The sequence below is a fragment of the Stegostoma tigrinum genome, chromosome 23, assembly GCF_030684315.1.
Source record: "Stegostoma tigrinum isolate sSteTig4 chromosome 23, sSteTig4.hap1, whole genome shotgun sequence".
Lineage (NCBI taxonomy): Eukaryota > Metazoa > Chordata > Chondrichthyes > Orectolobiformes > Stegostomatidae > Stegostoma > Stegostoma tigrinum.
Window position 1 is genome coordinate 40,261,859 of NC_081376.1, and position 25,287 is coordinate 40,287,145.

Here is a 25,287-nt window from a genome sequence, read left to right on the forward strand (position 1 = left end):
ATCATATAAAGAGGAATTACAGTTATTTGACATTTCATTAAATCAAATAAATCAAAACATAATGGAAGGCCATGAGCTCCTTTAGCCTGTGTCACAGCTGGCACTTTAAATGCAGTATTTTGATTATCTTTAATCTGGGAGGAGTATAGTAAGGACAATTTAAACTCTTTAAAATGTCAGTGGAGTGTGTAATTGATTTTAAGAACATTTCAAAAATACTTCCAGCGCTTGCCAAAATTGTAAAAGGATCAATTACATTTTCTTGGTTACGACATGGCAACCTTTGACCTGGAAAAAGCTCATACATGGAAGCCTTGTGGCTGGCAGATACAGAGGACAGCTTCCGAAAACTGGGAGCTATAGCAAGGGGAATAAAAAGGGTACGCACATTTACAAGTAACTGTCATATACGGCATAGAGTCCATCAGCACAGAGTCAGGCCCATTGGCCCAAATTGGTGTGTGTCAACCAAAATGTCAATCCACACTAAGCCCATTTCCCTGCACTTGGCCCATATCCTTCTAAACCTTTTCTATCCATGTATTTGTTCAAATGCCTTTTAAATATGGTTAATGTACCCACCTCAACCACTTCCACTGGCAGCTCATTCCACATGCATACCACCCTCTGTGTAAAAAAAGTTGCCCCTCAGGTTCCCATGTATTCTTTTCCCTCTTACTTTGAACAGATGCCCTCTAGTCCTCAATTTCCCCTGGGAAAAAGACTCAGTGCATTCACCCTTTCCTTGCCTCTCATGATGTTATACACTTCTGCAAAATCCCCCTTCAGTCACCTACGCTCTAAAGAAAAAGTCCTAACTTGCCCAACCTCTCCTTATAACTCTTCCCTTAAGTCCTGGCACCATCCTTGTAAATTTCTTCTGCAATCATTTCAGTTTAATAACATCCTTCCTATAGCTAGGTGAGGGGGTGACCAAAAACTGAACACAATACTCCAAGTACGGCTTCACCAAAGTCATGTACAACTGCTCATAACTTCCCAACTTCTTTACTCATTACCCTGACTGATGAAGGCCAGTGTACCAAATGCCTTCTTCACTGCCCTGTCTACCTGTGACTCTGTGACTTTCAGAGAACTGTGCCCTTGACGTCCAAGGTCCCTGTCTTCAACTACACTCCTTAAGGCCCTACCATTTACCATGAAACCATGAAACTACCTTGATTTGGCTTTCCAAAATGCAACACCTCACATTTATCTTTATTAAACTACATTTGCCATTTCTTGGCCCATTTCCCCAGCTAATCAAGATCCTGCTGCAATTTCTGATAACTTTCTGCACTGTCCATGATACTGCCTATTTTAGTATCATCCGCAAACTTAGCGATCATGCCTTGCACATTCTTGTCCAAATCATCAATATAGATAACAAACAGCAATGGGCCCAGCACTGACCCCTGAGGCACACCACTAGTCACGGGCCTCCAGTCAGACAAGCATCATTCCAGATTACCCTCTGCTTCCTATTATCAAGCCTATTTGCCAGCTCTCCCTGGATTCCATGTGATCTAGCCTTCCAGAGATGCCCACTATGTGGAAATTTATCAAAGGCCTTACTGAAATCCATTCAGACCACGTCTAATGCCCAGCCCTCATCAACATTCCTGATCACTTCATCAAAGAACTCTTAACAAATTTGTGACACATGAACTCCCACACACAAAGCTATGCTGACTACTCCTAATCAAACCCTGTCTCTCCAAATGCATGTACATCTTATCTGTCAGAATCATCTCAAGTAACTTATCCACCGCAGCTTACTGGTCTATAATTCCCAGGTTTTTCTTTGCAGCCCTTCTTGAATAAGGGCACAACATTTGTTACCTTCCAGTCTTCCATGACTTCACCTGTCACTAACAAGATGGTATCTACCAAAAAGCAGGCTTGATGATAAATGCATGATGAAGGGTGTAGGCCTGAAACATCAGCTTTTATGCTCCTGAGATGCTGCTTGGCGGGCTGTGTTCATCCAGCTCCACACTTTGTCATCTTGGATTCTCCAGCATCTGCAGTTCCCATTATCTCTGATCATGATTTTTATTTTATGTGTATGTTACAATGCGATATACAGTAAAGTACAGTGAAAAGGTTTCATTCGTCACCACAATATGGTGCCATTTTAATAGTTTAAGACAGAAGTCACATGACACCGGATTACAGTCTAACAGGTTTATTAGAAATCACAAGCTTTTGCAGCGTTGTTCCTTTTTCAGGTGACCAAGAAACTCTCGCACTCTTGAATGTTAGTATTACCAAATAAGCAAAACTATGACTCACTGATCAAACATCTGAAGTGTAAATTCAACTTTTAATTCTCTTATGCTGGACAAATGCGATAGGTAATTAGAAATTTATCCAACTCTACCTTACACTTATTCAAAGACTGAGTTTCCATAGCCTTCTATGGTAGAGAATACCAATAATTCACAACCTTCTCAGTAAATATATTTCATTTAAAATCTAACTAATTAGATCAGAATGAAGGAGCCAAATTAGGTTTTCTGGAGTTAAATAAAAATGAAATTTATCACCTACTACACCAAAACAAAGAATAAAAATGTGGCACCAAACATATGCTCAGTGAAGGTATTAAGTTTAAAAGGGGATAGGTAGGCGCATAGAGGGTATCTAGTACAGATAGGAAGGCAAAGGAACTGTAGTGTAAAGTTTTTGAGTCATCAAATTGTCAGAATAACTGGAATCCTATCTTTTAGTGTTGTTTTCTTTCTTCAGCAGCAGTTTGCAGATATCCTTGAGTTCTTGGTGAATGGCTGTTACTCCAAGTTGTTTTTTTCACTGGGCACGATTTCTGCAGTTGTGGCGGTCAGGGGAGAGACAAACCTCCAAACTCCAGTTGTTGTCAAATTTTATTTTGTTTTTGCTCTCTACCTGATTGCTCAAGGCTATTTTTTAAAATTTACTTGTGAGACAGGGCATCACTGGCTGGCCAGCATTTATTGCCTGTCCCTAACTGCCCTTGAGGAGGTGGTGATGATTTGTCTTCTTAAATTGTTGTAGTCAATGTGCTATAGGTAGATCAACAATGCCAATAGGGAGAAAGTTCCATGAATTTGACTCTGTAACCATGAAGGAATGGTGATATACTTCCAAGTCAGGATTGTGAGAAGTTTGGAGGGGAGTTTGTAGTTAGTGGTGTTCCCACGAACACGCTGCCCTTGTCCTTCTAGATGGAAGTGGTCATGGGTTTGGAAGGTGCTGTCTCAGGATCTTTGATGAATTTCTGTAGTGCATCTTGTAGATAATACACACTGCTGCTATTGAGCATTGCTGGTGGTGGGAGTGGATGCATGTGGCCATAGCTCCAACCAAGCAGGTTGCTTTGTCTTGGATGGTGTAAATCTTCTTTAGTGTTGTTAGAGCTGCACTCAACCAGGCAAGTGGGGAGATATCTATCATACCCCTGACTGTTGCCTTGCAGAAGCTGGACAGGCTTTGGAGAGACAGCACGTGAGTATTCCTAGCCTCTGACTTGTTCTTATAGCCATTTTATTTGTATGGCAGTTCCAATTCAGTTTTCGGTTAATGGTAACCCCCAAGATGTTGGTAGTAGGGAATTCAGCAAAGCTAATGCCAATGAATATGAAACAGCATTGGTTACACTCTCTCTTATTAGAGATGGTCATTGCTTGGTATTTGTGTGGCATGAATTTATTTGCCACCTTTCTGCCCAAGCCTGGATATTATCCAGATTTTGTTACATTTGAACATGGGCTGCTTCAGTAACTGAAGAGTTATGAATGCTGCTGAACATTGCACAATCATTGGCAAACATCCCCACTTCTGATCTAAAAATGAAGGGAAGGTCATTTATGAAGCAGCTGAAGACAGTTGAGTCTAGGGCTTTACCCTGAGGAACTCCTGCAGAAATGCTCTGGAGACAAGAAGAATGAACTCCAACAGCCACAACCATCTTCCTATGTGTGAAGTATGACTCTAACCAGTGAAGAATTTGTCCCTGATACCCATTGATTCCAGTTTTGCCTGGGCTCCTTGATGTCACACTTGGTCAAATGCAGCTTTGTTGTCGAGAGCAGTCAGTCTGACCTCACCTCCGGAATTCAAGTCTTTTGTCCATGTTTGAATGAAGGCTGTAATGAGGTCAGGAGCTGAGTGGTCCTGGTGGAATCCAAACTGAGCATCACTAAGCAGATGCTGCTTAAGATTACGTCAATGACACTTTCCATTACTTTACTGACAATCAAAAATACTGTAATGAAATGGCAATTAGCAGGGTCGGATTTATCTTGCTTTTTCTGTTCAGGTCATACTTGGGGTAATTTTCCACATTGTCAGGTAGATGTCTGTGTTGTAGCTGTACTGCAACAGCTTGGCTAAGGGCATGGCACGTTCTGGAGCACAAGTCTTCAGTAGTATTGCCAGCGCATTGTCAGGGTCCATAGCCTTTGTAGTGTCCAGTGTCTCCAACTGCCTCTTGATATTACATGGAGTAAACCAAATTGGTTGAAGACTGGCATCAGTGATACTGGGGACAGGTGGAAGAGGCCAGCCTGAAATACAATTGCTTTGCAAATTCTAATATAAGGCATCATTGATTTTGTTTTCAAGTTGAATGACCTGCAGTAGATTTTCATCTCAAAATGTATTTCCAAAATATATGTGAATCACCTGATTTTAAGTGCCTTTTATCACAATGTCAATTTTGGCTTGGATTTACTTACTATTTCACGAGCTTGGCTTAATCTGGTCAGGTCATACAATAGCCATTTTGAGTTGGTATTTGTCACTTGTAAAACTCATTTTTAGCCCATTGAAGATCTCAAGTATCACAATCAGATGATGGAAGTTTGATATTGACAGTCCATGATACCTTACTGCAACAACTAAAATGCTCCCCCAGCCCACCACAGTCAGGGGTGTTGTGTAAACTGGTCAGTATGCCTTTAAAATGTGTGTTTATGATGTAAATGTATCAAAGCAAATAACCTGAGGGTACAAAGTCTCATACCCTATCTGAACTCAGATAAGTGAAGTCTGATACTCAATGAGAAGCAAGATCCTCTGTCATAACCTAAGAGTTTAATATTAGTCCAGACACTTATGTCTGAGGCACATACATAATATTTGTACATAACAGTTAGGTGAAATAAGTGTGTGTTAGATTCTTCGATACCATGATATCTTCATTTCTATGTTACAGGAGATAACAAAATCACCCCTGCATCAAGTAAAACGTCCTGTCGTAGGCATGCTTACATCAGACATCATCAAAATTGATTGCTTTTCCCAGGCAAAGCTATCTGTTTTGAATACTTTACAATGCATTTTCATCAGCATATTAGGCTCTAATACTGACGTGACTTTTCACCCAAAGTGAAAGTAACAGTTCTGAACCAGCCAATTGGGAAGACTGAACTCCACAGAGGGAAATACATCCTTGAGTCTGCAACACTAAGCTACATGTTGATGGACAGGGCAAACACTTCAAGAGTATGTATTGCCTTTGGAGGCAAACAGATGGAATAAACACAGAAGAGGCAACATTAGGTTCATTTTCATCACCCCAAGAACTGTGCTAGACCAAGAAGAAGGCCATGATCATTTTCTTAGGCTAACTGGGCCTGCACAATAAAAATGGAACAAAAACAGAAATTGCTGAAGAAACTCAGCAGGTCTGGCAGCATCAGTGGGGAGAAAGCAGAACCAATGTTTCAGATCCAGTGACCCTTCTTCAGTTCTGAAGATGCTGCCAGACTGCTGAGTTTCTGCAATAATTTCTATTTTACTTCAGATTTCCAGCATCCATAGTTCTTTGTTGTTTTATTTTAGACAAACAATAAAAATAGGCCTTGTCAGCAATGTGAACGTACCACAAATAAAATGATGGGCAGTGAAGATAGCCAATCCAATGATATGATTAAAGTTTCTCTGAAATAAAGATCCACCAGATGAAATTTTGAAGAGGAAGAAACAGGTAAGCTTGGTGAAATTTATAATAACGTAAAATTTCTGTATTTTTATTTTGGTTTTATAATGCAGCCAACATGGGGGCAGACTCTCTCAGATTTTTGGCAAAGTGAGAGTGCCTTGGATTGGATTTATTCTTGGGGCAAGATCAAGAAATGTAACATGTAAGTGTTTCTCAATAAAGCTTACAAAACTTCTTGCATTAAATTGGCATTTCATGGCAAGAATCATGTCTTATTTCGTCTCATCTTATTGCATGTTATTTCCAAAGAAACTCACTACTCAGCGGAGATCCTTCCTAAGACAAGCATCTCTCATGGCCATGCCATCTTTCAAAGTCCACAATGTACCAGCAGATTTGCTGGCATTTGGAAGCAGTCCTGTTTGGTCATGAAAAGAAAATGTTAGAGAAGGGGAGGCTGACACCATTCTTCTCAGATAGGGACTAGAAGGGTCCATGCGGATGGGTTGGTGGAGAGGAGAGGAGAGGAGTCCTCCTCCCGACGAGTTTCATTAAGTTACCTTGAGAAAACTTGCTCGACCTTTCCAGATCACTGGCAGAGGAAGGCATGCTACCAGACCATGCCAACCTGGACAGAGATCACCAGGGTGAGGTGTATTGCAGGATGAAGGAGAATAACCTCAGTTCTGTCACAGTAGGCTCAATGCTCTGCTCTTTGTAACTTCACAGTCATCTGTGCCACGGCATCCCACCAACACTTATGCTCTAAAACCCCCTCTTTTGCAAGCAACACATTCCTTCATTTGCTCTCATTACCCCCACCCTCTCACAATACTAACTTTTCATGTCTTCTGCGTTGCAGGCTAACAAAAATGTGTTGGCAACCAGTGTCATTACGGTGCGACCGCCCAGTGACTGGTTGCAAATGCAGCCCCCTCTAACATGTCAGCTCACTTACCACTCCCATTGTAGGTCCCTTTGCAGGTGTTTGCCTCAATACTGCACACCATCTCTGTGCTTCCTGAAGCCCTACCCTTCCCAATTTTGCCTTACGTTTTGGGAAGGGAGGTGATAGGATTGTAACCCAACTCTCTCATGTGGCATGACCAGCCAGCACCAGGCCTCATCTGCCCAGACCCTTGCCTGGTGCAAAGAAGATTTATGAAAATGCTTCCAGGACTAGTAAGCCTAAGTTATGGGGAGATGTGGGCCAGGACAGGTAGATGAGGGGGGATCTTATTGAGGTGTATAAAATCATGAGGGGCACAGATAGGGTGAATGCATATAATCATTTTCCCGGGGTCAGGAATTGAAAATTATAGGGCACAGGTTTAAGGTGAGAGGATAACGATTTAAGAAGGCCCTGAGGTGCAACTTCTTCACACAGAGAGTGGTGTGTATATGGAATGGGCTGCCAGTGAAGGTGATTGAGGCAGGTACACCAGCAACATTAAAAAAAGGCATTTGGATAGGTACATGGTTGGGAAGGGTTTAGAGAGATACAGACCAAATACAGGCAATTGGAACTAGGTGAATGGGCATCACAGTCAGTGTGGACCAATTTGAGCCAAAGGGCCTGTTTCCATGCTTTATTACTCTACGACTCCATGGTGATCAAAAATCTCCCTTATGGCACCACATCCACCCATTGATTGACCTCTATGTTGACAAAAGACCTGCTCCCTGGAGCACACAGATATGGACCCCTGTGCAAACTTAGACATTGACCACAGCCAAAGCCTGGAACTGGTACGGAAGGCTGCCCCTGACTAACCACCTTGACTGATAGGTGCCCCCATGGCCTCCAAAGTGGACAATTTTCGTATGTCTTTCTGACATGTTCTACAGCAAGCAGTGATGTGTGCTTGACACAGACACTGAGGGCACGTGGTACAGGTTCAGACTGACATAGCACAGTCATGAAAAGCACAATGCACACAGCTTTGGCTGAGGACTACTGTACAGCATGGTTGCCTGCCAGTTGTGTGCCCACAACCAATATAAGATGTGGCAGGCCAAGGCACGCCAGCTGCAAGCATGACAGTAAGGTAGTAGATGCAGAGATAATGGGAACTGCAGATGCTGGAGATTCCAAGATAATAAAATGTGAAGCTGGATGAACACAGCTGCTTGGCCTGCTGTGTTCATCCAGCTTCACATTTTATTATATTAGGTAGTAGATGCATGCAGGATGCAAGAACAAGTAAGTAGCCTTCACAGGCAGCCTGGCCTATGTCAAGGACTGGGTTCCAGTCCCTGTTTGGTACTGTACTCAATGCAGCCGTACATTGCTGGCTGCTGGTGTGCCCTGCCAGACAAGTTTGACCTTCCATGGCACAGTGCCAGTGTATTGGCAGATGCCAGTATGATGGTAATGCTTCCCTGAAAATGGAGTGGCTCATGTCTATAGTCAAAGGATGTTTTGAGGCTGATGCCTCATCACCTGCTCTGCAATTTGGCCACAGGAAACATAGAAAGAAGGCAGTCAGTTGAACTTGCTCTGGTTTCCATGTCAAGATTTTGTGATGATTAGTTTGGTTAGATTGCAACCTATGACCAACTGGATTGTTAACAATGTATCTAACAAGAACAATGTGCATCAATCGGGAACTCACTGCTGGATAGCAAGAATTTAGTCATGCTGCTTGAAGAAATGTACGTGATGTGGCAAAATGATCTTGATTTTTAACTGCATCTTGCCAAACATCTCTTCTGATTCTATTGCTCATTCCACCATAGCTCATGTTACACAGAGCCTGGTAAGATTCCGCCCCATGTTGTCTGAGATTTCATTACGGGTACGAGGCCTTGCTCAACGTAAACTTTGTTTGAACAATTGGGATGGGAGCACCCGATTCAATGCACTCAAGAGTTTTTGGCAATTAATTTTAATTTACATTTTAGTAAAAGGACTATCACAAAGTGAGCACATTGATCTTTGTAAACAAAGTGTGGAGCTGGATGAACACAGCAGGCCAATCAGATGATGAAGGGTCTAGGCCCGAAACGTCAGCTTTTGTGCTCCTAAGATGCTGCTTGGCCATCCAGCTCCATACTTTGTTATCTTGGATTCTCCAGCATCTGCAGTTCCCATTATCTCTGATTACATTGATCTTTGTGCCTGATTGTTCAATCCTCCATACCAATGAGTGACTCTGTCATCAAGAGTAGACCTATCACATTATGAAGTTTAAGTTTGCGTAATGGTAAGATCATTGATTTGAATTGCAGGCAAGAACAGCAGGATAAAACTCTTGTGTGTGTGCAGCCAAACCAAACCAAAAATGATTTAGCGTACAACGGGACAGACAGGTAACGGCTTATATCATTTGTGGGATCATGAATTCAGAAGATTGGAGGAGAAGCTGTGTATAAATCCGGTTATTACAGTGCCTCTGAGACTGGACAAGAATAATGTGTTATTTGTTAAGACATCTCTTATGAATGCATTCAGTCAGCAAAATATTTATGAGCTCTTATGAAGGTATTGATTTTGGAATTTGTAGCTCAGTGGAGGGAATGACAAAAGCCATAATTAAGCACTAAATATTCTTTGTCAGAAGTGTGCAAAACAATAAACTGGTCGCAGTGATTAACTAGCGAGGTTGGACGCTGGACGGTTAAATAAAAAAAAGGTCACTGTGTATCAATGAGGATGCTCAAGACAACTGGAGATTACCGTTATAACAGCAAGTTTCAGGATGAAAAAGCTGAACTGTACAACACCACATGACCATGTCGTAATGAGTTGATTGCTGTAAGGATTTCGCAGTAATTCAACGTATTTCTACATCATTACACCTATTAACTCTTAGGCTGTTGCTACGCATGTAGGAATTTCAGTGGCTAGATGAAAAGTGTTATTTTGTTGTGATATTATGATATGTTTAATGAAATAATAATTATGTGTTCAAACACAAGTCGTAAATTTAATTCTACCATGTTAATTCAGAATGATATTACTGTTCAATCTTTTCAACACATTATTGCCCTCATGAAACAGTCACACACTTCTCACTCCTTATTTAAAATTGGAACTTGATGGGCAAACTAATTTGGTTTTGCGCCACAAGTTTGCAGGAATAACTACTAGGTTTTCTAACTGGCAGAAATAGTCACTAATTAAAAGGCATCAAAATTAACTTTGTTGTGATTAGGATGAAGCCATGCCACTCTTTAAAATTTGTCCTTTAGGGCTGTTGAATCATTGGCCTTATATACTTGTCTCCTAACTAGAAGACACAAGTCCAGAGTATGATGGAATGTTATACTCTTTGGGCTAAGTGCAGTTCTAACAGACAGCTTTACACCATTTAGGATAAAACAACCGTCTTTGTTTGTATTCTATCCACAACTTTTTTATATACATTCATGGGAAGTGAGGGTCATTGACAAGGCCAACGTTCATTGTCCATTCTTAATTATTCTTCATGCAGCAGTGATGAGCCGCTTCTGAAAAAGTGCTGCTGTCCATGTGGTGTAGATGCACCCATTGTACTGTTAGGAGAGATTTCTTAGATCGTTATTCAGGAACAGTGATATGGTTCCAAGCCATAGTGCTGTGTGACTTAAAGGGGAAGGTACAGATGGTGGCAACGTGCTGCCTTTGTCAGTGTTGAAATAGTTTCATACGACATTGAACAGTATACAGTCATCAATGAGCACCCCTACTTCTCAATCTTAAATGGTATGAAGATCGTTGATGAAACAGCTGAAGATGCTGTGCAGAGGAAATTCTGCATCCAGGGCTGAGGTGATTGGCCTCCAACAACCATAGTATGCTTTATAGTATAATTCTAATCAGTGAAACATGTTCACCTGATTCCCAGTGACTTCTATCACGCCAGGACTTTGTGAGACTTCACATGGTCAAATACCGCCTTAATGTCATTGGCAGTCATTCTCAATCCATTCTTTTCAAATTATGCGAACAGAAGGAAATTAGGAATGAAACAGTTATTTGACTAAATGAGAAATCTAATCTGTGAAAAGTGCTCTGCAGAAATTACAATGAGGAAATCTCTGATACTGGTTCATTGTTAAATGGAAACAGAAAATTATTTACCTTAGGAAAGTAGTGAATAGAAGTAATAAAATCTCATGGTTAGAACATAATGATTATTTTTCAAATTCCACAATAAGCACCTTGCTAATATGATCATGGACCCTATTCAAATATTTTTAATCAACCTGTTCGGAGATGTTACTACCTCTGCAACAAGATGGAATTGAACTCAAGTCTCCTGATTTAGACATGACCACAAGTGCCTTCTTCCCATTAGAGAGAGAAAACTGGCAGTGATTTTAAACTGAGGGTCATGAGGGACTCAGAGAAGTTCATGGTGACTTCAGCCAATGCAGGAATTGAACCTATGTGTTGGTGTCTGTAACACAAACCAGCTGTCCAGCAAAATTAGTTAACTGGTTCATGTGAGCTGTATTCATTTTTTAAAATACACAAATCCTATTCATTTTAAATTTATAAAATTCTTTCATCAGTTTCCAAAACACCGTTAGTTGAACTGATTAGCAGGACAAGTGAACACCAGGTGTCACATTGGTTAACACAACACCAGGAATCTAGGTTCAATTCCAGCCTCAGCCAGCTGTCTGCATGGTGTTGCACATTCTGTGTCTACATGGGTTTTCTCTTGGGTGCTTTGGTTTCCTTCTGTAGTCCAAAATTGTGCAGATTAAATGGACTGATCGTGCTAAATTGCCCATAGTTTCCAGGGACATGCAGGCTAGATGGATTAGCTATGGGAAATGCAAGGTTACTAGGATTGGGTGGGGGGGGGGGGGTGTACTGGCTCTTGGTAGGTGCTTTTTGGAGAATCGGTGTGGATTCAATGGGCTGCATAGCGTTTTTTCCCACACTCTAGGGATTCTATGATTGAAGTGAGGATTAGCCATACAAGAATAACTTGTTTCACAGTAGTTAGTGACAGAAGAGCTTCTTGCCTGATCTATCCTTGGTTTATCTGAGAAATCTCTCCATATATAATCTGTTTTCGCTGTTTCTTTAAAACCTATTTCAATCATATTTTCTGTTCTTCCCTTCTAACTTTTTTGCATCTAATGCTCTTTCCTTCTTCCTCATGAGAATTACTTTAAAAAAATCACACTGAAGCTTATTTTACAACAACGTTATTACACTCCTAGTAAAGTATATATTAGCAAAATTGTATGTTATGGTGTTTGTGGAAATCTATCTATAAGCCCCAGTAGTGTATCAATTATTCCAATTGCACAAGAATAATCAGTCACTCAATTGGTCACATAATTGAGTGGTAACACATGGGAAAAGTTGCTTAAGTGAGCTGGTTTGTTATTGGTACTATATGTCAATTTGGCTGAACAGAAATGTTTTATTATATCTTTCAATGAGACAGCCTTCCAATAAAATTAACTGGAATGGTTTACACTTAAGTCTCTATTCAAGTGATGAGCTTTAAAAAGTGGAATGCTTTGGCATTAACATTTCCAAGAGAAGACAAACGAATAAAGACTTAACAACAGACAACATCACAGGTGTTTTTTCAAAAAGTTAACAAATAGTCCAAATGAAAAAAAATTGTTCTGACAGCTGCCCCTTTTCATGACAAAATAATTTACCACTACACAATCTTACTTTTAAAATCAATTTTGTTTGAAAGAAACTGGCAAACCGATCTGAAGAAAAAATATTCTAGAATTTTTGTGCTATAAATCCTGAACACTGAACCTCACAGAATTAAAACCAAAAACCACTGTTTTATAAGTTCCATTTAGATGTGCACGATCCGTTCCATAATCGTTCTGAACAAGGACTGTACATACAAGCTGGGAATCTCAGGTTTTTTAAATTTAATCCGTGCTCTAAGACATGTACATTATGGCAGTTTAAGCTATCAGCATCAAGCTGTCTCGACTCAGTTCCAGTATAGATAGATATCATATAGATCTCCCTTCCTTTTACCCCTAAGGTCCGAAGGTCATGATTTCCTGAATCAGTGTTTATGTTTTCTTGGCATTTTCAAGTTTTTCAGAGTTTAATGGCAAAGCCAGCTTTTATTGGTCATCTCTAGTTTGTCCTTAAGAAATTAGTGGTGGATGTTATTGAAATATTGATATTTTGAAACTCTTAGTTGCCTTCTGAAGTGTCCTAGCAAGTCACTCATTTGTATCTAAGCACTGTAAAGCCTTAAAAAGGAATGAAACCAGACCTGGACACAAGAAACAACAATGGCCAAATCAGTCCTATTGACCCTGCAAAGTCCTCTTCACTAACATCTGTGGGTCAAAATTGGGAGAGCTGGCATGCAGATTAGTCAGGCAATAACCTATCAAGGTTATACTCATGGAATCATATCTTACGGATGATGTTTGTAGTGAAGTTGATATAATCCACAGGGATTTCACTGGGGCTTTTGACAGGATCTGCAAAGAAGACTGGCGAAGAATCTTAGAGCCCATGAGAACGAGGGAAATTGGACAAATTGGATCCAAAACTGGCTTATCAACAGAAAGCAGACAGTGATGTTTGAAGGTGTTTTTGTGACTGAAAACCTATGTGTAGTGGCATGCTGCAGGTTCGGTGCTAGGTTCTTTGCTATTTGCAGTGAACATTAATGATCAGTAAGGTGTAATAAATGTTGAAGAGGGAAGCCGTAGACTGCAAAATGTTCAGGTGGGTTGAACAATGGCTGATTATCAGACCGACCTCGGTATGCATGTCCATAAATCCTTGATGACAGAAGAATGTGTAGATAACATGTTTAAGAAGGCATGTGGGATACTTGCTTTAAACCGTATTGCATTGAATAAAACAGCAAAAGATTTTGATGGAGCTGCGTATAATGTGAATTAGGTCACCATGACATCCTGTGTTTAATTCTGGTTGCCAGACTACAGGGAAAACATGATTGCAGAGAGGGTGCAGAAAATAATCACCAGCATGTTGCCTGAGCTGTAGCAATTCAGCTATGAAAAGAGACTTGATAGCAAAGAGGCCAAATTGAGACCTGACTGAAGTGTCTAAAGTTGAGGGGCATAAACAGGGAGCACGTTTTCCCTTCAGTCGTGGGGTCAATAACTGGGGAACACAGATTTATGATGATGAAAAGAGGTTTAGAGGGGATTTAAAGCAAAATATTTTCATACCAGAGGGTGCGAGTGACTGGAACTCACCACCTAAAATGATGGTAAAAGCGGGAACACACAAAACAGTTAAGAGCATTTGAAATGCCTCAGCATACAAGGCTACAGGCCAAGCTGGAAATGGGATTAGAATAAATAAATACACAATAATCAGTGTGGAAACAATGGACCAAAGGGCCTTTTGCCATGTCATTAAAAAATCAAAACAATCTCTAATACGATTAGGTCACACCCAGCAAAGGTGGCACACAATAGCGTGCATTTGGAGGTATTCTGTACTGTTCAGCTATTAGGGTCCAGTTAGAAGCGAAGAAATTGCAAAATAATTGCTTACTGCAGTCCAACAAGAAAGCTTTATTCCACGGCTGTGTAACTCTGTCTAACTCAAACTTTAAGTAAGAATATGCTGCAATCTGGCTGAAGACTCATGAGTGTTCATGTAACTCACCTCTTAAAGAGATATTGTCCCATCATAACCTCTAACAACTATGATATATAAAAGGAGACAACTGCCTTTGAGTCTTCAGTATTGAATATTGACCCCATGAAGTCTCATGATAACCGGTTTTAATATGGAGGGGCAATTTGGGTCAACACAGGTTTGGAAGGCAAAAGTGCCCGTTCCCGTTCTTTGTTCTAGGTTAAACTTGGGCAAGGAAACCTTCTGCTGATAAGCATGCATAGTTCTTAGCTCATGAATCGATTCTCTCTGTTAAACACCATTTGGAGGAAACATTGATGGTGTCAAGGGTGCAGAATACACTCCGTATACGGTTCAGTGTCCATCACCAGGAGTGGCTCAGCAGCGTTAAAACTGATTGAACTGGTCAGAGCCTAGAGGATGTAGTTGCTACAATGAGATTGTTGCAGATGACAAACAAATCAACAAGGAGGTTCTGTGGGGCCATTCAGTCCCTGACCTCAGTACAGCATTGGTTCAGACATGGATAAATAACTGGACTCAAGGGATGAACTGAGAGGGACTGTCCTTCACACTTTAGCTGATCAGTAAGCTTTGCAAAGTCAGAAAGGTGTGATCACATCCGGAGTGAGACATGTCCCGAATGAACATATATAGTTCAGGGAATGCGGAGGCAAGGTGGGAATTAGGTACAGAGGGGAAGAGATGCTGTTTGCTTTTTTTGGTTCACTGTTTAGAAGACTGTTTTTAACAGAATAAATTGAAGCCCAGGGTCAGGGGCCCAACACAAAGAGTGACATTGCAGGTAAAATGTAAATTCATTGGTTGGTGATAGCTACTACTTTGACTATCTATTATAGGTTACTTTCATATCAAAGGTAAATAGAGGAAATATTTGCAGGCCATAAGCTATAAGATCAGTATGTAATTTTAAAAATCAAATTGAGAACTAAGTAATTAAAAAACAGACTCCGGGCCAGGCAATATATTGTAACTCGGAAGTTGGTGGATGCCTTTGTGGCTCATAGTGACCACATCTGTAACAAGTGATAATGGGAACTGCAGATGCTGGAGAATCCAAGATAATAAAATGTGAGGCTGGATGAACACAGCAGGCCAAGCAGCATCTCAGGAGCACAAAAGCTGATGTTTCGGGCCTAGACCCTTCATCAGAGAGGGGGATGGGGTGAGCGTTCTGGAATAAATAGGGAGAGAGGGGGAGGCGGACCGAAGATGGAGAGAAAAGAAGATAGGTGGAGAGGAGAGTATAGGTGGGGAGGTAGGGAGGGGATAGGTCAGTCCAGGGAAGACGGACAGGTCAAGGAGGTGGGATGAGGTTGGTAGGTAGGAGATGGAGGTGCAGCTTGGGGTGGAAGGAAGGGATGGGTGAGAGGAAGAACAGGTTAGGAAGGCAGAGACAGGTTGGACTGGTTTTAGGATGCAGTGGGTGGAGGGGAAGAGCTGGGCTGATTGTGTGGTGCAGTGGGGGGAGGGGACGAACTGGGCTGGTTTTGGGCCCCTATCCCAGGCCCCAAGATGACTTTCCACATTAAGCAGAGGTTCACCTGCACATCTGCCAATGTGGTAGAATGCATCCACTGTACACGGTGTGGCTTCCTCTACATTGGGGAAACCAAGCGGAGGCTTGGGGACCGCTTTGCAGAACACCTCCGCTTGGTTCGCAATAAACAACTGCACCTCCCAGTCGCAAACCATTTCCACTCCCCCTCCCATTCTTTAGATGACATGTCCATCATGGGCCTCCTGCAGTGCCACAATGATGCCACCCGAAGGCTGCAGGAACAGTAACTCATATTCCACTTGGGAACCGTGCAGCCCAATGGTATCAATGTGGACTTCACCAGCTTCAAAATCTCCCCTTCCCCCACCGCATCCCAAAACCAGCCCAGTTCGTCCCCTCCCCCCACTGCACCACACAACCAGCCCAGCTCTTCCCCTCCACCCACTGCATCCCAAAACCAGCCTAGCCTGCCTCTGCCTCCCTAACCTGTTCTTCCTCTCACCCATCCCTTCCTCCCACCCCAAGCCGCACCTCCATCTCCTACCTACCAACCTCATCCCACCTCCTTGACCTGTCTGTCTTCCCTGGACTGACCTATCCCCTCCCTACCTCCCCACCTATACTCTCCTCTCCACCTATCTTCTTTTCTCTCCATCTTCGGTCCGCCTCCCCCTCTCTCCCTATTTATTGCAGAACGCTCACCCCATCCCCCTCTCTGATGAAGGGTCTAGGCCCGAAACGTCAGCTTTTATGCTCCTGAGATGCTGCTGGGCCTGCTGTGTTCATCCAGCCTCACATTTTATTAACATCTGTAACAAGTGTTGGTTTCTTGAGGAGCTCTAGATTGAATTGATGACCTGGATCTGTGCTTCAAACACTGCAACACATCAAGGAGGGGGAGTCATCTGGATATTGTGTTTCAGGAGATAGGAGAAAGGAAAGAGTTTCTGCTGAGGGAATTTGAGCAGCTAAGTACTAAATTAGAAAGCAAAATCAAAAAGACAATAATCACCAAATTATTACCTGAGTACAAGCAAACTGGCATCAGGTCAACAAGATTAAAAAGGTAAATGAATGGGTCAAAGAATAGTGTGGGAGAACTTGAGGATTGTCAGAAGATGGACAAGTTGGGGGAGGAGAGATTTTAAAGTTGCTGATGTCAATATTCAGGGCATTGGGCTGTATGCTCCCAACACGAAATAGTGTGGGATAACTCGGTTTGAATTCGCTGGACACTGGCACCAGTACTGAAGAAGAAGCTGTTCTGATGGGAGGGGATCCAACAGAATCATAGAGATAATAACAATTGCAGATGCTGGAAGCCAGAGTTGATAGGTGAGAGGCTGGAAAGGTGCAGCAGGTCAGACAGCATCCGAGGAGCAGGTAAGTCATTTTTCGGGTCGAAAACCTGTCCTGATGAAGAATCTTAGTCCGAAACATTGACTTACCTGCTCCTCGGATGCTGACTGACCTGCTGTGCCATTCCAGCCTTATACCTATAGGCTCCACCAAAATCATGCTGGGGTCAGAGTCCTGGCAAATTGCATAACTAGGGCTGTAGATAGGGCTTTAAACAAAATAGTGGATGAGAGGGGACCAGTTGCATGGAAAATTATGGAAAAAAAATTAAAGGAGGGGATGGCCTCAGCAGAAGTTATTATAGTTTCTAGAACATATAACAGTGGCACACTGTCTGCCTCACAGCGCCCAGGAACGCAGGTTTGATTCCACTCTCAGGCTACTGTCTATGTGAAGTCTGCACATTCTCTCTATTTCTTCATGGGTTTTCTCTGGGTGCTCCAGTTTCCTCTCACAGTCCAAAGACACGCAGGTGAGGTAGACTGGCCAGGTGGAATGCAGGGTTAAAGGGACAGGGTAGGTCTGTATGGGACTGGGTGGAATGTTCTTCAGAGGATTATTGTAGATTCAATTGACTGATTGGACTGCTTCCACACTGTAGGGATTCTATGAAGTAATAAGACAGAGTGTAGAAAGGGTCAGGATCTAAGTTTAGGCACAGGAGGTAGGACAACAATGAAAAGTCAGGCAGGTGGGGGAGTGGCGGTCAATGCAGGTCCATGGGTATCATGCTGAAATATATGCTGATTGTAATTGGCAGGTGCAATATTGTGGGTGCAATGCTGCAAGGGGATCCCAACTGGGAATTAAATATCCAAGCTTACATTTCCTATCAAAAGGACACCCAGATGAGCAGATGGGGCAGGGTTGCCTTGTTAGGAAGAAATGGAATTAAATCAATAGCAAGAAGTGATATAAAGTCGACACGGTAGAATCTGTATGGGTACAGGTGACAAGCCACAAAGGAAAAAGGACCCTGGTGAACGTCATGTCCAGGCATCTAGCAGTAGTCAGGATGTGAAGAAAATAAATTAGGAGATGGAAAAGGTGGTAAAAAAATCTATTACAACACTCACAGGGGACTTAAATATGCAGGCGGACTGGGAAAATCATGTTAGTATCAGATCTCAAGAAAAGGAGTTTGTGGAATGTCTAGACTTTTTTGCAGCAGTTTGTAGTAGTGCTGACTAGGTAAAAGGCAATTCTGGATTTGGCGATGTAATGAGGCAGACTTGAGTAGGGAGCTAAAAGTGAAGGAAGCCCAGACAGTGACCATAATATGATAGATTTTACCCTGCAGTTTGAAAGGGAGATGCTTGAATCAGATATAATGGCAGTACAATTGAATAAAGGTAACTATAAAGGTATGAGGGAAGAGCTGGCCAATGTTGATTGGAAGGGAAGCCTAGCAGGAAAGATGGCAGGAGTTTCTGGGGTTAATTCAAGAGGCACAGCAGAAATTTGTTCCAAGGACAAAACCTAGTCAGGGGAGGATGAGGCAACCATGGCTCACAAGGGGCGTCTGGGACAGCATAAAAGCATTAGCAAAAACATACAATGCAGTGAAAATTAGTGGGAAGCCATAGGATTGGGAAGCCTTTAAAAACCAACAGACGATAATTAAAAAATGCAATAAGGTGAGTGAAAATGAAATATGAGAGTAAACCCAGGTAATATAAAAGAAGATTGTAAGAGTGTTTTATAAGATATCTAAAAGATAAGAGAGAGGCAAGTGTCATCATTAAACCACTGGAAAATGAGTCTGCAGAAGTCATAATGGGGAGCAAATAAATGGCGGAGGGACTGATGACGTATTTTGCACCAGTTTTCACAGTGGAAGACAACAGCTGCATACCGGAATATCAACAGAGTCAAGGGACAGAGGTGAGTGTAGTAACCATCACTAAGGAGAAGGTGGTGAGGAAGCTGAAAGATCTGAAGTTAGATAAATCACCTGAACTAAGTGAACCACACCACGGAGTTCTGAAGGAGATAGTGGAGGAAATTTGGAGGCATTTGTGGTGATCTTTTATGAACAACTAGAGTCAGGGAGGGCCCTAGAGGACTGGAAAATGGCTAATTAACATCAATGTTTAAGAAGAGAAAGAGAGACAAAAGACAGAAAAATATACAGGTAGTATGAACTGCCAACGCTGGAGTCAGAGATATCACAGAGTGGAGCTGGAGGAGCAGGAAAGTTGACGTTTTGGATCGGGACCCATCTTCAGAAACTATGGGCTAGACAGCCTGACCTCAGACAATGGTAATGTTTTAGAGTCTGTTATTGAGGCTCAGATTGCGGAGTACTTCAAAATACATGGTAAAACAGGGCTGAGTCAGCACAGCTTTGTCAAGGGGAGCTCATGCTTGATAAACCTGTTAGAATTCTTTGAGGAGGTAATGAGTAAGTTGGACGAAGGACAGCCAATGGATGTGAACTATTAGGGTTTCCAAAAGGCCTTTGACAAGGTGTTGCACAGGAGACTGCGAAATAGATAACTGCCCATCGTGTTCGTGGGAAGGTATTGACATGGATAGAAGTTCGGCTGACTGGCAGAAGGCAGAGATTAGGGATAAAGATGTTTTTTTCAAGATGGCAATTGGTGATAAGTGAAGGTCTGCAAGGATCCATGTTGGGACCACAACTATTCACTTCATGCATTAACTTTCTGGACAAAGGACTGACAGCATTGTTGCTAGGTTTGCAGATGACATAAAGAGGGTCAGGTAGCGTTGAAGAAGTAGGGAAGCTGCAGAAGGTCTTGGGCAGTCTAGGAGAGTGGGCAAAGATGTGGCAGATGGAACACATTGTGGGGAAGTGTGAGATTAAGTGCTTTTGTGGGAAGAATAGAGGTGTAGACCTCTTCTTTATGAGGAAAGGTTTTAGAAATCTGAAGCACAAAGAGATTTGGGAATTCTACTACAGGATTCTCTTCAGGTTAACATGCTAGTTCAGTTGGCAGTTAGGAACGCAAATTCAATGATTTCAAGAGGGTGAGTATACAAGGGCAGAAATATGCAGGTGAGTCTGTCAGATCACATTTAGAATATCGTGGACAGAAACTAGAGTTAACATTTCATGTTGAGTGACCCTTCTTCAGAATTGGTGGGAATCCAAAGGTGGTTTAGAAAAATGACTGGCTGAGAAAGGGTGGGCGCTGGGAGGTTGTTTCCGTCAGGCGGGGAGACTAGGACCCGTGGGCACAGTCTTAGAATTAGAGGGGGTTAATTTAGAACGGAAATGAGGAGACATTTCTTCAGCCAGAGAGTGGTGGGCCTGTGGAATTTATTGCCACGGAGCGCAGTGGAGGCTGGGACGTTAAATGTCTTCAAGGCAGAGATTGATAATTTCTTGATCTCGCAAGGAATTACTGGCTACAGGGAGAGTGTGGGTAAGTGGAGTTGAAATGCCCATCAACCATGATTAAATGGTGGAGTGGACTTGATGGGCCGAATGGCCTTACTTCCACTCCTATGTCTTATGGTCTAATGTTCACTGGGATGAAGGGCTTGTGGAATGAGGAGTGATTGAGGACTCTGGATCTGTACTCGATGAAGTTTGGAAGGATGAGAGAGGATCTGATTGAAACTTACAGAATACTGAGAGGCCTCAATAGAATATGCATGGAGAAGACGTTTCCACTCATAGGATACACTAGGGCCTGAGGGCACAGCCTTACAATGAAAGAATGATCATTTAGAACTGAGATGAGAGGGAATTTCTTCAGCCTGTGAGTAGTTAATCTGTGGAACTCCTTGCTGCATAGAGTTATGGAGGCCAGGTCATTGAAAGTATTTAAGAAGAGATAGATAGCTTCTTGATTGGTAAGGAGAGCAAGGGTTACAGGGAGAAGGCCAGAGAAAGGGGCTATGACCGAATGGTGGAGCAGATTTGAAATGCTAAATGGCCTAATTTTGCTTCTAAATCCTTCAATTTATGTTCTAGTGCGATCTAAGGAGCCCTAGCAAAGTTAGACTCAATGGGAATGAAGGGAAATATTCTCTGTTGGCTGGAGTCATAACTGGCACAAAAGAAGGTGGTTGTCGTTGTTGAAGGTAAGCTATCTCAGCTCCAGGACATTTTTGCAGGAGTTCCACAGGGTAGCGGCCTGGACCTAGCCATCTGTATAGGATGGGTGAAGGGACAAACTTAATGATAATATTTGACAGCTTCATGAGAAAATAGATTGTATAGGATGGAAAAATAGGCATCTTTGGACCGCCTCCCCCTCTCTCCCTATTTATTTTGGAATCCTCTCCCCATCCCCCTCTCTGATGAAGGGTCTAGGCCCGAAGCGTCAGCTCTTGTGCTCCTAAGATGCTGCTTGGCCTGCTGTGTTCATCCAGCTTCACACTTTGTTATCTCAGATTGTCCAGCATCTGCAGTTCCCATTACCTCTGAGAAAGTTAATGAAGATTCTCCTGTGAACATTCCTTTATGGGCCGAAGATGGCACCAGCATCTTATTTTTTTTATAGCTGTGTTTTCTATACTAGACAGTAGTTTTGTCTGCTGTACCTGTTTTCTTTATACTGGCTATTTGTTATACAGTATAAGAGAGAGTTTTGTTCCAATTCACTGGCGTTCACCTCAGACCAGGATCGCAAATGGTGCCAGGAACAACTTCAGCCTCCAGACCTGCCATCGTTCAAGGGGTCCCCAACGGCCAGAAAGTTGTGAGGCTTAGGGTTTATTCCCTTGCTTCCTCATTATTTTTATTTACTTAATAAATGCTCCTTTCTTTTTTGTCCTTTATTATTACTCAATAAATGTTTGTGTGTAAGGAAATTGCTGTTGTTGAGCCTTCTTTTAATTACATTTAACTGAATTCAAAAAGAACTTGTTGGAAGCACTCTGTGATCCAAGACACCAGCAGCAGCAGCTTCATCAATGGTCTTCCCTCCATTATATGATTGGAAGTGGAGATGTTCCCTGTTAATTCCACAATTATTCATGACTCCTTTGATACCGAGCAATCCACAAGTCATAGAGGATATTCAGACTTGAATTAACAATTGACAAGTAACATTAACAACATCAAGTGCCAGGCAAAGACCATTGTCAACAAAAGAAAATCTAACCATCCACCTTGACATTCAATGGTATTACTTTCACTGAATCACCCACAGGCTGGGGATTACCATTGATCAGGAACTGAACAAGACTAGCCATTTAAACCTTGTGGCTACAAGAACGGTTCAGAATCATTATCCAGAAGCACAGTGAAGAATCAACTGTAATGTTGTGGGTCTGGAGTCACATGTAGGCTGGTTCAGGTAAGGACAGCAGATTCCCTTCCCTAAAGGGCATTCGCGAATACGATGGATTTTTCTGATAAGCAACATTACAAGTAACTCACTTCCTGTCTCGTCAAATTCTGTCCACTGCTTACAAGACACAAGTCAAGAGTGTGATGGCATGTTTTGCACTTGCCTGGATGTGTGCAGTTCCAACAACTACAGATGGCAAACTCTGAATTTAATAAAAATCTTGAATAAATAGCTAGTAACTATGTAACCACTGTTGCTTATCAGAAAAATCCATCTTATTCGCTAATGCCCTTTAGGGAAGGGAATCTGCTGTCCTTACCTGAACCAGCCTACATGTGACTCCAGACCCACAACATTACAGTTGATTCTTCACTGTGCTTCTGGATAATAAATGCTAGCCTAGCCAGCAATGCCCACATCCCATGAAAAAAACTGAATAAATCAAACTTTTTATATATGCCACAAATTTAAATATTTCAGAACACATGGTCAAATAGAATCCTATTATTCTCTTTGCACTCCTTTATAGCGCCTGTACCAGAAAGAATCCCTTTCTTTATCACATCCAAAGGGCTTAATTTAACAGTGATTTGAATTTCCAGAATTGAGTATTTGACAGCCCCTTCCTTGAGTCTTCATACAACTGAACTTAAATTTTCTTACTTTCAAACAATCCCTTCTGGGTGTTAATCAAGCATTTCTGGTTTGGAACTTTCAAACTAAACTTCTTGCACTGAGGAAAGCTATTTATTAATAGTTCTAAACTATCTCCCTTCTTTAGCAGCTACTGTCTTACATATCCAGATTCAGCTAATACTTAAAATCAAAGAGTCATACAGCATAGAAACAAATCTTTCAGTCCAACTTGTCCATGCTGACCGGGTTTCCTAAACTTAACTGGACCCTTCTGTCTGTTTTTGGTGTCCATCCCTCTAAACCTTTCCTATTATTGTACCTGACCAAAGCCTTTTAAATGATGTAATTGAACCTGCCAATACCACTTAGTCTGGTAGCTCATTCCATACAAGCACGATCCTCTGTGCGAAGAAGTTGCTTCTCCAGTCCCTTTTAAATCTTTCTCCTCTCAGATTAAACTTATATATTTTGGTTTTGGACTCCCCTACCCTTAGAAAAAGATCTTGGCTTTCCATCTTATTTTGCTCCTCATGATTTTATATAACTCAATAAAGTCACCCCTCAATCTCCCATGCTCCAGGTAAAAAATATCAGCTTATCCAGCATTTCTTTATAACACTGTCCCAACAACATCCTCGTAAATTTTTCCTGCACCCTTTTTAGATTAACAATATCTTTCCTATCGCAGAAAAACCAAAATGGTACACAGTAATCCAAAAGTGGCCTCATCAATGTCTTGTACAGCTGCAATATGATGTTTCAACTCCTATATTGAATGCTCTGACCAATGAAGGCAAGCGTGACAAATGCCTTCTTCACTACCCTGTGTAAATGCAAAGCCGCTTTCAAGGAACTATGAGCCTGCACTCCTAGGTCCCTCTCTTCAACAACACTCCCAAGCGCCCTACCATTAACTGTGTAAGTCCTTCCCTGGTTTGCCTGACCAAAACACAACACCTCACATTTACTTAAATTAAACTCCATATGCTACTCCTCGGCCCACTCGCCCATCTGATCAAGATTTCTTTGTACTATTAGAGAACCTTCTTCACTGTCCATTATACCACCAACTTTGGTGTCACCCGGAAACTTACTAACCATACATCCTACATTCTCATCTGAATCATTGATATAAATGACAAACAACAGTGGACCCAGACCAGCCCTTGTGGCACAGGCCTCCAGTCTAAATAACAAGTCTCTATCACCACCTTCTGTCTTCTACCATCAAGCCTATTTTGTATCCAATTGGCTATCTCTTCCTGAATCCCAAATGATCTAACCTTACTAACCAGTCTACCATGTGAGATAATAAAATGTGAGGCTGGATGAACACAGCAGGCCAAGCAGCATCTCAGGAGCACAAAAGCTGATGTTTCGGGCCTAGACCCTTCATCAGAGAGGGGGATGGGGGGAGGGAACTGGAATAAATAGGGAGAGAGGGGGAGGTGGACCGAAGATGGAGAGTAAAGAAGATAGGTGGAGAGAGTGTAGGTGGGGAGGTAGGGAGGGGATGGGTCAGTCCAGGGAAGACGGACAGGTGAGACTTTGTTGAAGGTCCATGCAGACAATGTCTGCTGCTCTTCCTTTATCTATCTTCTTGGTAGCCTCTTCAAAAAGCTCAATAAAATTTGTGAGACACTTCAATGCACAAAGCATGTCTTAATCACCCCTTGCCTTTCCAAATGCATGTAAATCCTATCTCTCAGCTTTCTCTCCAATAACTTAGCCATCCTGAAGTCAGGTTCACCTGTGCATAACAAGAAGGCTTTGGTCAAGCTATGAGTATTTCCCTGGAGCCAAAATCAAAACTGTAGAACCTGCTAACTGACGTCTAATGTACCACTGTTTATGCTATTCATTTGTAAAACTCAGCCAGTAGAAACAAAACCCCATTGTTGTCCAAGATGCCTGTTTGCATACTGTTTTAAACTAAATTACTATCACTGCAGAAATACCTACAAGTCAATCACTAAAACCATTTACAGTCACAGAGAAATCCCAAATGCCATTT

General features: G+C 42.0%; 1 protein-coding gene across 1 annotated transcript in view; it reads right to left on the reverse strand.

Moving 5' to 3' along the window:
• The window catches only part of cacna1ha (calcium channel, voltage-dependent, T type, alpha 1H subunit a), a 286,474-nt gene that overhangs the window by 27,392 nt on the left and 233,795 nt on the right, over window positions 1-25,287 (reverse strand). The gene's annotated exons all lie outside the window — the stretch shown is intronic.